Genomic DNA, 13,540 nt, shown 5'->3' with positions numbered 1-13,540 from the left:
TCAAAATTCAGCAGTTTTTGGTCCCACCCTTCCACTTCTCCTGAAGGCACAGATTTAAGCTGCAGTATTGTTCCATGATTGTCACCTGTCCGCCATTACCTTGCCTAAGTCGCCATAAAAACATAAGAAATAGGAGCAGGAGTAGGCCAATCGGCCCCTCGAGCCTGCTCCACCATTCAATAAGATCATGGCTGATCTGATCCTAACCTCAAATCTAAATTCATGTCCAATTTCCTGCCCGCTCCCTGTAACCCCTAATTCCCTTTACTTCTAGGAAACTGTCCATTTCTGTTTTAAATTTATTTTGTGATGTAGCTTCCACAGCTTCCTGGGGCAGCAAATTCCACAGACCTACTACCCTCTTAGTGAAGAAGTTTCTCCTCATCTCAGTTTTGAAAGAACAGCCCCTTATTCTAAGATTATGCCCCCTCGTTCTAGTTTCACCCATCCTTGGGATCATCCTTACCGCATCCACCCGATCAAGCCCCTTCACAACCTTATATGTTTCAATAAGATCGCCTCTCATTCTTCTGAACTCCAATGAGTAGAGTCCCAATCTACTCAACCTCTCCTCATATGTCCACCCCCTCATCCCCAGGATTAACCGAGTGAACCTTCTTTGTACTGCCTCGAGAGCAAGTATGTCTTTTCTTAAGTATGGACACCAAAACTGTATGCAGTATTCCAGGTGCGGTCTCACCAATACCTTATATAACTGCAGCAATACCTCCCTGTTTTTATATTCTATCCCCCTAGCAATAAAAGCCAACATTCCGTTGGCCTTCTTGATCACCCGCTGCACCTGCATACTAACTTTTTGATTTTCTTGCACTACGACCCCCAGATCCCTTTGTACTGCAGTACTTTCCAGTCTCTTGCCATCAAGATAATAAATTGCTCTCTGGTTTTTCCTGCCAAAGTGCATAACCTCACATTTTCCAATATTGTATTGCATCTGCCAAATCTCCACCCACTCACCCAGCCTGTCTATATCCCCCTGTAGGTTTTTTATGTCCTCCTCACTCTCCACTTTCCCTCCCATCTTTGTATCATCTGCAAACTTTGATATGTTACACTCGGTCCCCTCCTCCAAATCGTTAATATAGATTGTAAAGAGTTGGGGACCCAGCACCGACCCCTGCGGAACACCACTGGCTACTGGTTGCCAGTCCGAGAATGAACCATTTATCCCAACTCTCTGCTTCCTGTTGGATAACCAATCCTCCACCCATGCCAGAATATTACCCCCAATCCAGTGATTCTTTATCTTGAGCAATAATCTTTTATGTGGCACCATTATTCAGTTATGAGCCTGGACAGTGTTGGCAAGCTGTTTGACCAATCATCCTCACCCAACATCCACTAGAATAGTGATGAAGGGAAACCTTGCCTGATATTTCCTCTCCCTAGTTTGGAGCACTAAAGTCAAAAAAGAAAAAAAGACTTGGATTTATATCGCGCCTTTCATGATCTCAGGAGGTCCCAAAGCACTTTACAGTCAATTAAGTCCTTTTGAAGTATAGTCACTGTTGTAATCTAGGAAACACAGCATCCAATTTGCACACAGCAAGGTCCCACAAACAGAATGTGATAATGACCAGATAATTTGTTTTTATTTTTAAAAGTGATGTTGGTTGAGGGATAAATATTGGCCGGGGAGATCTTCCCCACTCTTCTTCAAAATGGTGCTATGGGATCTTTTATGTCCAACTGAGAGGGCAGACGGGGCCTCAGTTTAACATCTCATCAGAAGGACAGCACCTCTGAGTGCAGCACTCCCTCAGTACTGCACTGGAGTGTCAGCCCAGAGTTTGTGCTCAAGTCTCTGGAGTGGGTCTTGAACCCACAACCTTCTGACTCAGAGGCGAGAGTGCTACCACTGAATCAAGTAGCTTATATTAACTACAATAATACCTCAGTTGCTAATGCAATACATGTTGATTTGGTTGTTTATACCCCATCAGTAAAAATACAAAACTCATATACAGTTGTTGGTTTGATATAATTTTTTTTTCTCTATCAAGTTAATTTGAGCGCATTTTAGTTGTATTAAGTTGTGTTCTTTCAAATTTAAAGTTGAAATACAAGGAAAATGTATTCAGCCATATGCCATTATGAAGGAGATGGTGGATTTATATAGCACCTTTAATGTAGAAATTCATCCCAAGGTGCTTCACAGGCCCAAGAGGGAAAAAAAGTTGTTGAACTAAAGAAGGGGATATTAGGAGAGATGATCAAAAGCTTGGTCAAAGCAGTGGGTTTTAAAGGAGAATCTTAAAAGAGAAGTGAGGTGGAGAGACTGAAGACTTCAGGGAGATGGAGTTCCAGAGCATGGAGCCTAGATGACCGAAGGCACGGCCCTCAATGGCGGCCTGGGTCAGAGGAATGTTGTGTTGGAAGAGGTTAGCAATAGAGAGGGGAAAGGCCATGGAGGCATTTAAACATAAAAGGAGGAGAATTTTAAATTTGAGATGTTGGGGAATCAGGAACCAATGTTAATCGGCAAGGACAGAGAAGTATTTTAATTCAGCAAAAATCAAAGTGAGGAGAAACCATTATATAGTAATATACAATGCAACTCCAAGCCGATTGTGACAGGTGTTAACCAAATATACAGGAATTCTACTATTGGATTTACATTGCGTTTCAATTGATTAGAGCTCTCAATCATATATGTGCATTGAGCATGTAATCTGTTCATCAATGGGAGTTGAAGTGTGGAAGAGTGTGACCCCTAATCCTACAAGGATTTCAGAGCTGCTTTGCTTTTTCTCAGACATTACAAGAAAATGGAGATTGAATTCTTAAAACTTAATTACAAGCAAGTCTGGCATTTATATAATTTGATCAGCAAATGCTATTTTCTATTATGAACTGTTCAGACAGACAACACCTGTGAACAGCAGTACTTATGATCATAGTATCTTTGTTGAAGGTTAGAAAAAACAAAAATATTGTTGACAGAAGATAGACTGTTTTAGCCATTCCTGTTTAAAATTCAGTTAAAAACGTCTCTCATGAACCATTTTTGAGGCTTAGGGATTTTTTTTCTAAAAAATCTTGGGCACTGCATAAACTTTTGAGCATTCTCTGGTGGGAATTTATGTTTATTAAAGGCTGTGTAAGTCAGTAAACTCTAACGATGTACTAAACTTTCCGTTACTGGCACATGCCACGGGTGAATTTCAAGAAATCGCACACTCCCACTCTGATTTTCCATCCATTCATTTTAATAAGCATAAAATTTACACTTAAATGCTTCAAGGCAGGAACTAGATAACAGTTTCTTGGTCCCATTATCCTGGACTCCTCCTCCCAACAAGACTTCACTCTGCACCTACCCCATGCCCAAAAATGCCAGATCCCAGCAACCCCCAATACTGCCAGGTTCTGGCCCCGCAAATACTCGAGAACTTTCTTCCAGTCCTGCTGGACCCAAGGGACCCCCCCCCCACCCCACAACTCCCAGGTGTCCTCTCAGTGCTCATAACACCCCAGACCGCATTCTCTGTGCTGCCTGATCCTGGAACTGCCCCCAATGCTCCCAGACCCAAGATCCCCCTTCCCAACAGGCCCAGATCTCAGGGTCTGATTCCTGTGACCACAGACCCTGTGTCGGTGTTTCTGAAAACTCATTCTCCAACGTTCCCAAAAACAGTGGGATCGCCCCTTCTCCGTGAGCTCCCAAAACCTAGGATTTCCTTCCCTCAAAATATTGCTAGACCCCGAGACCCAATTCCAGTACTGCCAGACCCCTTGCCCCATTTGCAATGCTCCCAGGACCACTCCCAATGCTGAAAAGGTAATTGTCCCAAGCAATACTACTCAGCATAACACACTCTTATAAAATCTCTGATTCACTGTGAGCAATGCCATGGAACATCAGCCAGTATACTTCAAAAATGTAATAATCACACTGATTCTTCTAAATCAGACTTTTTCCTCCCTTCCTCTGCTTACGAAGCTCCCTTTTAATGTGGTACAGGTCTAAAGGTGCAGCCAGCCCCACAGTACCTCACCCAAGTGCCCACTCTTCACCTGTGAAACTAGGCAATGGGTGAGAGCAGGCAATTTCACCATGAAATGCATCACACTCAAGCCTTATCCTGAACTGTCCTGATCCCCACACACTGGATAGAACTTGAAATTGAAGTGGGAGCTCTGGATGATTAATTATACCCCTCCCTTGCTCATGGGAATAGAGATAAATATTATCTCAGCTGAGATCAGCCAACTCAGCACAGAGCAATCAAACATGAATTCTTTGGTTAATAAGACTTAGTACCATGCCTGGTAATGCATTTCCTAGCCATTGGGCACACTTCAAAATTATTTTTTTTTAAAAAAAGAATGTAATACTAGAGTCCATTTAGGAGAAAAAAGTCCCATTAGGAATATATTCCAGGTTTATTAGACAGTCAGTATCCATAAACTGTACTTTGTGGCCTTGTGCCATCAACAAAAAACCAAATCACAATGGGTTCACAAGAGTAGAACTTGTTCAAAACACTCTTTAGGGGGAAATTGTCAAATTTCCAATTGGATCACTGCACACTGTTTTCTTTTTAGAAATATCTAAGTTGAAAACAAAAGTTGAAAGTTCTGAAAAACCGGTCAGAAAACAATCTAAAATATCCATACCCACAATTCTTTGTAGAAGACAAAACCGTTTTATACCCAAAACCTTTTAAATCGGTACAATTACTAATTAAAAGAAGGAAAGCATGAATAGAGTAGTACACCACTGAGTTCTAATGGATAACATGCAGAAACTAACAAGGCCATGTCCCTCAAATGGTTCTGATGAAATATCATAAAATGATATGGTGCAAGAGCATTTTCTGCATTGCTTTTTTTGAGAGCTCTACAAAAAGCACGTTAAAAATGGGGTGTTTGATGTGGTTTTGCCTTAGAAAGAGAGGGAGTTTTGTGGTATCTGCTATGCACCAAGTGGTAGAGTACAGGTTTTGGATCCATCACACAGATTCCCAACCTTAGCCATGGCATCTAAAAAAAGGCAAGAAAATAAGTTCTGAGAGGCTGAGATACTTTTCCTCATGGCATATATCGAAGTCGCCATAAACTGTTACTATGTGTGCTGATTAAATGGCCTGGTATTTAGTCAGCACACAAGTCAAACAATGCCTTGTACCCGTAAACCACCTTTAGTTACGATGTACAGTAAGCTGAGTTATTGTGTGCTGAATCACTGACCAAGTATTGTAACTTCATAGCTTAGTCACTGCACGTCTCACAACATCATTAAAAAAGGACACATATACACAAACAAAAAACCTCTATTTTTAAGAGTCAAGCAAACTCGTCACAACACAAGCAAAAATTCTCTCTGCCAATACCTTGCCTTCCTATCCAGCACTTTGTTAATGGTAGCATCTAACTGGAGTATTCGAACCAAGTTCTGATCCTTCTTGCTCCCTGTTCTTCCTTAATTTTAACCAATGAACTCTCATTCAGTCCAGCAGGGAAGCTACTCATGTCACGTCCCATATTTAAACAGCATATGGTGTCTAAAAAAGCAACACATTCAGGAAGGGGAAGTTAAAAAAAACCTTCATTATGGTTAGGTCACAGCCAAAGTCCTTTACAAAACATGTGATATTACCATCTGTATATTCATCTACAATTTGTTTTTACACTTTTTGTGCATACCAAGGCAAGTTACATTACTGCTGGGGAATGGAACTCCCCATTTCACGCACCCAGTGAAACACTCCCAAGTCAGATATAGCACAGCCAAGTGCAGCTCCCCCTAGTCTCCTCCAATAACGTACCTCAGTTCTAGACTCAAGAGTCTCCCCTACCATTGAGACATTTTTTCCATTTCTTACACCAGTCAGCTTGTAGCCTTTGAGCAAGATTGCTAATTAATGCCAAATTAGGCCAATGCCCACTAGGAACTGGACTGGGACTACTCAAACTCATAGGATTCTTGCAACTAGTAGAGAAAACTTTCATCCCTTTAGTCTGAGTTGAATTTGAACAAAAGACCCTGAAGTGAAAAGTCAGTGTCTAAACCAGTGCACCACCTAGTTCCCTCTTTCGACCTTAGTTTACGATAATACCTCTAACAAAATCAATACTATCCCTTCAATATACATTAGAAATCCCAATGTTCTTTTCCAGTAACCCACAACCATTACAGGTGCTGTGATATAAAGACATGCATGGAAAAAACTGCTAGGTGTTTTTTCTGCCTTATTTAAAAAGTACATTAATAGGGTAATTTATATACAGTCTCTTTAAAGTTCCTTAAAGGGAGGACTTTAATGAAAATAAAATGATAGACTATGTTATATCAGGGAGTCTTACAAAAAAGGGATTTAATAATCAATTTCATTCAGACATATTACATTATGCACACAATTACACAGACAAATAGATAAAAGGAATGGTAGCAGCAGTCCCTATAAGGATTACCAGCAAAAAGTCTTGGTGAATACTATCTGCACTGGTTCCAAAACTTGGATACCCTCTACAACAAACCATTAGAACAGCAGCTATTGTCCAATATCAAACAAAAAAAAATTTAAAAGGTCCCATATAACATGGTGCAATTAACTGCACCTTATACAGGTACTTAATGATCCAGCACACTTCACTTATTGTAAACTGACAAATAACCTAATATCCTGATACTGATACCACCAGTTTCTAGGAATAAATAATAAAATGAAAGCATAAACAAACCTACAGATGGAAGACTTGACTACACTATTAGGAAAGTAAGCTGCCTGTTCATTTTGATTAAATAGCCATCTGGCTTCAGCAGACATTTTCTCTCACCTACCAATTTTCTAATTTCAATTCAGTGCAAGACCTGCAACAGAATGAAATTTCAACATTATTACGGTCCTACTCTTATGGTAGTTGCAAGTAAATACCTGGATCAAGCAACCATATTCAACCTCAAGAAATGGTGCTTATATTCTGGAATGCACTGCCTGAAAGGGTGGTGGAAGCAGATTCAATAGTAACTTTCAAAAGTGAATTAGATATATTCTTGAGAAGGAAAAATTTGCAAGGCTATAGGGAAAGAGCAGGGGAGTGGGATTAATTGGTTAGATCTTTCAAAGTAGGCACAGGCATGATGGGCTGAATGGCCTCCTTCTGTGCTGTATGATTCTTTGATTGCATGATACTCAAGTATTTATGGGAAATATACAAACATTTCTTTTTTGCAAATGGGGAAGGTCAATTTTTAAAAAGCCTTACAATACAGTGACTAGCCTCCTGATCGAAGCAACAACTTCAGCACTATTTCCAAGACAGGGTGCTCTTTGCCTGCTCCCACCTTACAAGGCTGCTGAATGCTTTTAGTGAAATAGTGAAGGGTGCTGGAAACTAAGGCTGAAAGCAACGGCAATGTTTAGCACCTCAAACATGTGAAAATTATTTCCTGCTCAGGAAGCCATCCACTGCATCACAAGTCTTTCTAAATAGAGAATTTTGTTAATATGAAGGATATTTTCCTCATAAATACCCAAGAGTATTCATTTAAAAATTATCAGTGTTTCCAATTTTCATTTTCAGGTTAATGATTGAAGTTCTTATACTTAAGTCACCTGGATTCAACAACTGCCTATCTTCAGCACCCGTTTGGTGCAATCCCAAATGTGATCATTCAATGCAGGTTTTAAAATTTGGATGTACAAAGAGTTGCACCAATATTCCACAAATCATAACATGCATTTCTTGGCTGCATAACTACATGTAAAAATTAACAGCAGTAAGTAGTTAATGCAAACACCAATGTGACATACTGAAGTCTTCAGAGAAGCCAATAAGTATTGTGCGATATACATGTGCAGGTTTTCAGATGTAATGTTTAATATGTATGTTAAACACATACAAATATACAACTTCTATTAGCATCATGCATGATCTGTAATCCATGTTGAGTATAGCCCCACAAGCTACTTAATTTTCATGGATGGATTGAAGTAATTGCATACACAACTACACTGCACACTAACAAAGCTAATCTCAGCTTCATGGATATTGTTTCACAGTTCCTTCATTTCTATATCTAGAATTGTCTTTACAAAATAGGTTTTAAGTCCAAGAGGAAAAAAGAAAACTTTCTATTGTACTTGTTACATTCCTACTCAGTTGCAACTTGGTGACTGTATGTATGAAAGAGAACCAGGTTGGAACTAAAACGATCACTATAGATGTTTTCACTATTTTTCAGTAATTCAATCCCCTTTTAATGAAATTATTTTAAACATGTTATCTATCTGGAGCACACTTTCGAATGAGCAGAGCTGTCTAAAGCAGATTGGAACAAATATGAGTTAAACCCTCTGGTTCCACAGGAGACAGCCTGAACACTGCCAAAAATTGCCCCTGAAGCAATCACTGCATCAATTAGGACCATCTTTGAGGCCTAACCATTGTCTTGAAGCTATTCAGGTACAAATTTATCCCTAAAAGATAATGGGACCAACTTTGTAGGGAAATTAAGCACTCATACTGTGACAGTGTCAAATTTGTGTCAAATTGACATTCGAGTTCCTAGTATTGCAACTAATTGCAAAGTGGAGTAAACCATTTTCAACCACTCCACCAGAAATAAATAATTGAGGGCCATGGCATGAATAACACATAGCACTGACTATGATGAAGCATATTATACAAAACTATTAGGATCTGGAGTAAGACAGAAAATACTGTAAATAAATGGGTCTGGTAACATCTGGAAATATGGTCACACCAGAACTGATTTTATTTTGCCAGTAATTGTACTGTATAACATGGAATGACAACACACATGAATGGAACTACATCAGAACTAAATCATCTTATACTAAAATAATACAAACAAGATTGCTAAAACCAGCCTAGACAAATCACCATACTGTACACACCACATACCAATCTATAACCATTAACAGGGCTTCTTAGACTTTACACCTCTTGCAGCAGTGCTCAACTTTTAACAGTCATAGATGTTCTAGTTTTATCAGGCAGATTTCCCATCATTATAGGTCTTGTATTTTGATATTTCAGTATTGTCATTACAGTATTATTTTAACTGTTCCACTAGCAAAAATTGACATTTAAACATTTACTTAACCTTAGTATTATCAATTAAGCACCACAATAGCATTGGCACCAACTTGTGCCAACACACAAATATGGCTGGACATGGCACTTTCCTAACACAAAACAAAATCATACAGCACATCAATTATAATATATTGACAAATCAACTAAGTTTACCAGGACACAGTTGACAGTGACAAATCAAAACCTTCTGCCACCAAATAGCAGAATCCTAGCTTTTCAAAACAAATTACCATAATACAGTGATGTCTCCCAATCATGTCAACATATCAGTGACACAGTGAACAAGCACAGCAGCAGGTCTGTGTGTAAAATACTGTGCTGTAGGTAGAGGGAGGGAGGAAGGGGAGGGGGTGAGTGGCAATGCAGCAGAGATGTATTCCTCTCCCTCGCTGAAGGTGGGACTGTGGGCAGGAGGATGGGGAGGAGGAGCAGCAGAAAATGCCTCCAGGTTCACTGCAGGCAGGGGGAGGGGGGGGGGCGGTGGTTAGAGGCTCTGCTCGCCGGCTGGTCCCAGCCCCTCTGCAGACACACAGACTGAGACACAAACCTCCCCTCCCTCCACTTACCGCCTTTCATTCCTCCCACAGTCTCATTCCTCTCAGCCGGCGGGCGGGCGGGCGCTGTCTGCGGCCTCGCTCTCTCTTTTCCCCCCCTCCCTGGGTAGCTCGATTTGCTCCAGGCCACCCCGAGCCCGCTCTGCGTCTCTCTCTCTCTCTCTATTCTTTCCCCCCTGTTCCGCTCCCTCTCTAACTTATTAAAAGGCCGTAGCCAAAATACAATATGGCGGCCACGGAGGCCAGGTCTCGCGAGACTTCCTCCCCAATAGGCCCGACAGACAACACTTCCGGTCTCTGGGACTGATTGCTCAGTGCTGCCACCTAGACTCAGAAATCTGCAGCACCAGGTGTGCCCGTTAGACGACATTATTATTTATTTTATTTTTTAAAATAAAACTTTACTGTAGAAAGAATATAACACTTTTTGTTTTGATTTGACATGTTTTAATACAAGTCATTGTTGAATGTTATTTAAGAAAGGACATAATTGCTTTGGAGGCGGTTCGGAGAAGGTTCACTCGACTGATTCCTGGGATGAGGGGGTTATCTTATGAGGAAAGGTTGGACAAGTTGGGCCTGTGTACATTGGAGTTTAGAAGAATGAGAGGTGATCTTATTGAAACATATAAGATCCTGAGGGGGCTTGAAGGGGTAGATGCTGAGAGGATGTTTCCCCTTGTGGGAGAGACTAGAACTAGGGGACGCAATTTAAAAATAATTTAATAATTTAAATTTAAGACAGAGATGAGGAGAAATTTTTTCTCTCAGAGGGTCGTGAGTCTGAGGAACTTCCCCAGAGAGCAGTGGAGGCAGGATCATTGAATATTTTTGAGGCTGAGTTAGATAGATTCCTGATTAACAAGGGAGTCAAAGGTTATAGTAGGTAGACGGGAAAATAGGGTTGAGGTCACAATCAGATCAGCCATGATCTTATCAAATGGCAGAGCAGGCTCGAGGGGCCAAATGGCCTACTCCTGCTCTTAATTTGTATGTTCGTACGTAATTCCATTTGGTTCAATGAGTTTGCATTCCATGTCTTCCTTTGTAATCTAAATCTTACTGCAAATATTTCTTGTAAATAAACATTTAAATTGTGTAAGCTTATAAATGATAATATAAGCAAATTATAACAATAAAGTTGGACAAAAGATGATGGAAAATCAAATTTGATACAAGCACAACTTGTTGAACTGTTTAGATTTAATTTAATTTTTTGCTTTTTACTTAAGGAAAGGAGGATTCCAAAATATATTTTTTTAAATTACTTTAACTTTAAAGAGGCATTATGATCCTAGTAAAGTGAAAAATTGATTATTTTACAAAGTATCTCTAAAAAGTGATGTGCAATTAAGTTTATGATGGCATCATCAATCATGGTTGCACTAAAAAAAATGATTTAAAAAGCTGTACTAATACTCTTAAATGGCTTGGCAAAAACTATATCACAATAGATACGCTGAGAGGCCCTGTGGTACAGGACAAGCAGTTTATTTTACCTTTCAAAAGGCAGGGTTCTATTTATGATGCATTCATCAGTATGGGTACTCTAAGCACATTTTTTTCTTATTTTATTGGATGGCTCAAAGTGTCATTTATCACTGCTAAATAACCACCTGCTGGGACATTTAAATCTGTTTTTGCACATTTTCTGGATGTAAAAGCAAAGGGGTCAATTTTAAGAGGATTTTTTGACTTTTAATTTAAAACATCTATTATTTTTCCATACATGCTGCTAATATGGCACCTTTCCATTTTGTACCAGATATGCCACCCTAAAAGGCACCAAATTCTGCTTTGGGCATTGCTGTGAGCTGCATTAATGTAGACTTCTTTTTTACAGGGTACCATACACAAACCCCAAGGCAAATGGGGGTGGGGGGGGGTGGTGAATCAGTGCACTTATTTGCATCTTGGCAAAATTAATTTGTAATCAAAATTTATTTTTGCTGAAACATGAATGGAGTAAAATCTTACGCTGAGAGGTTGGCTACAGTTGCTATAGTGTTGGCAATGAAGTTTTACATTACTTTAACAATTGTACTATGGATGCAAATTCAGGAATGACATTTAGGCATTTGGTAAAATCAAGCCAAAAACCAAGTTCAGACTTTCATAAGCTGAATCTATTTTTCAACAAAAAGAAAAACTCAAGAGTTTTTACTGAACTGTTATGGCAAAAAACTTGCAATTATTACTACTTAATGTTTGCATCCTCTGAGGTAATCACAATATATATTAGGATATGCTACAGCATTACAGTTGTGTTGTGAAACATATGAAGTTCTTGGAGGGCTAGACAGGGTCGGTGCTGAGAGGCTGTTTCCCCTGGCTGGAGAGTATAGAACTAGGGATCATAGTCTCAAGATAAGAGGTCGGCCATTTGGGACCAAGATGAGGAAAAATGTCTTCACTCAGAGAGATGTGAATCTTTGGAATTGTCTTCCCCAGAGGGCTGTGGATGCTGAGTCGTTGGGCTCAATTTTTGCCAGGAAATTGCGGGTGTGTGGGGGCTCCAAAAATCGGGGAAATCCCGCTCGGGTTCAGAACCCGGCTCCAACCCGCAGACTTCCGGGTTCTCCACTGACACGTTTGGGTGTGTGCCGCCTCCCGATTGTGGAAATCCCACCGGCAATTAAAGCCAGCGGGATGATACTTGACACAGTTGTTTAGATAGTTTAAGTAGTTGAACTACTTAATTTTCTCCACACTGAGGCAGGGGTGCGATTTTGAAGCTTCCTCAGAGTGTTTCCCGTGCTGTGGGAAACACTCCAGGTTGCAACAGATGTGTTTCAGCCAGCAGCCAGTGGGACATTCAAGTGCTTATTTGACAGATGGGGAGCAAAGGTCACTTATTGCAGCAGGGCATTCAGTTCTTTCAGACAAAGTTTTGGCTGTGAGATCTTTGTGTTTTCACTGCAAATTCTTACTTTCCACTCAAAATTCTTCTGTTCACACATATTTAACTACTTTTTGGACCCCCTCAAACTCACACAATCAGGATGGGGGGGGGGGGGGGGGGCGCCATGGCTGCATTCACCGCTACATTCGTGGACGAGCAACATCACCAGCCTCGCCAGGCACGGCGTGCACTTCCGCCACTTGCAGCTCCACAACACAGTGCTGCGCCACAGGCACCTGCACAAGAGCACAGATGGCAACAACAGAGAGGGGCAGCGCTTGAGGAGGCCCCATCCACATCTGCCAACCATATGGAGGAGGAGGAACCCATGGGCAGAGCAGCGGCTCAACTGGCTGTTTGTGAGGCCAGGAAGTCACTGATATGTGAACAGTTCTCCTAACATCAGAAAGTGTGAAGAGTACAGTCCTCACACCACCTGGATAGAGCACTGCCCACACCGGGCCGCCCACCCCTCCCTACATAAAACAGTCCTGCAACTACACATACACCCACTGTAAAGTGAACCAATGAGTGGCGAAAAGTGTCGCCGTTCATGATGAAACTCATGAAAGTGCCGTATCACAAAAGACAGTCAAGAATGGGCGAGACGTGGCAGTAATGGTGACAATCATAACATTTAATGTCACTTTAACAAAAACTAAATATGATTGAAGAACATGACAGTCTGTCAAACACCCTTGTGCATACCCTTTGTGCTCGCAAAACCTTCGCCTTTCTCTTACGACTACTTCTACATGGTGCACCCACTGTGGCTGCAGCAGAGGTAGTGGCAGGTTGCTCTTGTTTATGCCCTGACTGCTTAGATGCTTTGGGCCCATGCCCTCTGAGTTCTGGAGCCAGTGAGGGCCCCTCCAAAGACTGCTCCATCTGCACCTGTGCAGGGCAGACTCGGCCACCTGGAGAGGAGGCAGCATTGTGGGTACTGGTTGAGAGGGGGGGCAACAAGTGAGACATGGGAGCACTTTGAGTGACG

The 13,540-nt window shown here is 41.0% G+C and overlaps 1 protein-coding gene across 3 annotated transcripts in view; it reads right to left on the bottom strand.

Moving 5' to 3' along the window:
* The window catches only part of tab3 (TGF-beta activated kinase 1 (MAP3K7) binding protein 3), a 95,977-nt gene extending 86,097 nt beyond the window's left edge, over nt 1-9,880 (bottom strand). Inside the window, exon 1 of one of the 3 annotated variants that reach the window (XM_067992799.1) lies at nt 9,657-9,880. The gene's annotated coding sequence lies outside the window, so the exon portion shown is untranslated. The remainder of the gene's footprint in view (nt 1-9,656) is intronic. The other 2 variants (XM_067992802.1, XM_067992801.1) reach the window with 2 other exon arrangements.
* Between the last annotated feature and the right edge of the window lie 3,660 nt (nt 9,881-13,540).

This window comes from Heptranchias perlo, chromosome 11 (assembly GCF_035084215.1).
Source record: "Heptranchias perlo isolate sHepPer1 chromosome 11, sHepPer1.hap1, whole genome shotgun sequence".
Classification (NCBI taxonomy): domain Eukaryota; kingdom Metazoa; phylum Chordata; class Chondrichthyes; order Hexanchiformes; family Hexanchidae; genus Heptranchias; species Heptranchias perlo.
The sequence above is the reverse complement of the archived record's forward strand: the minus strand, read 5'-3'. Positions and strand labels throughout refer to the sequence as shown.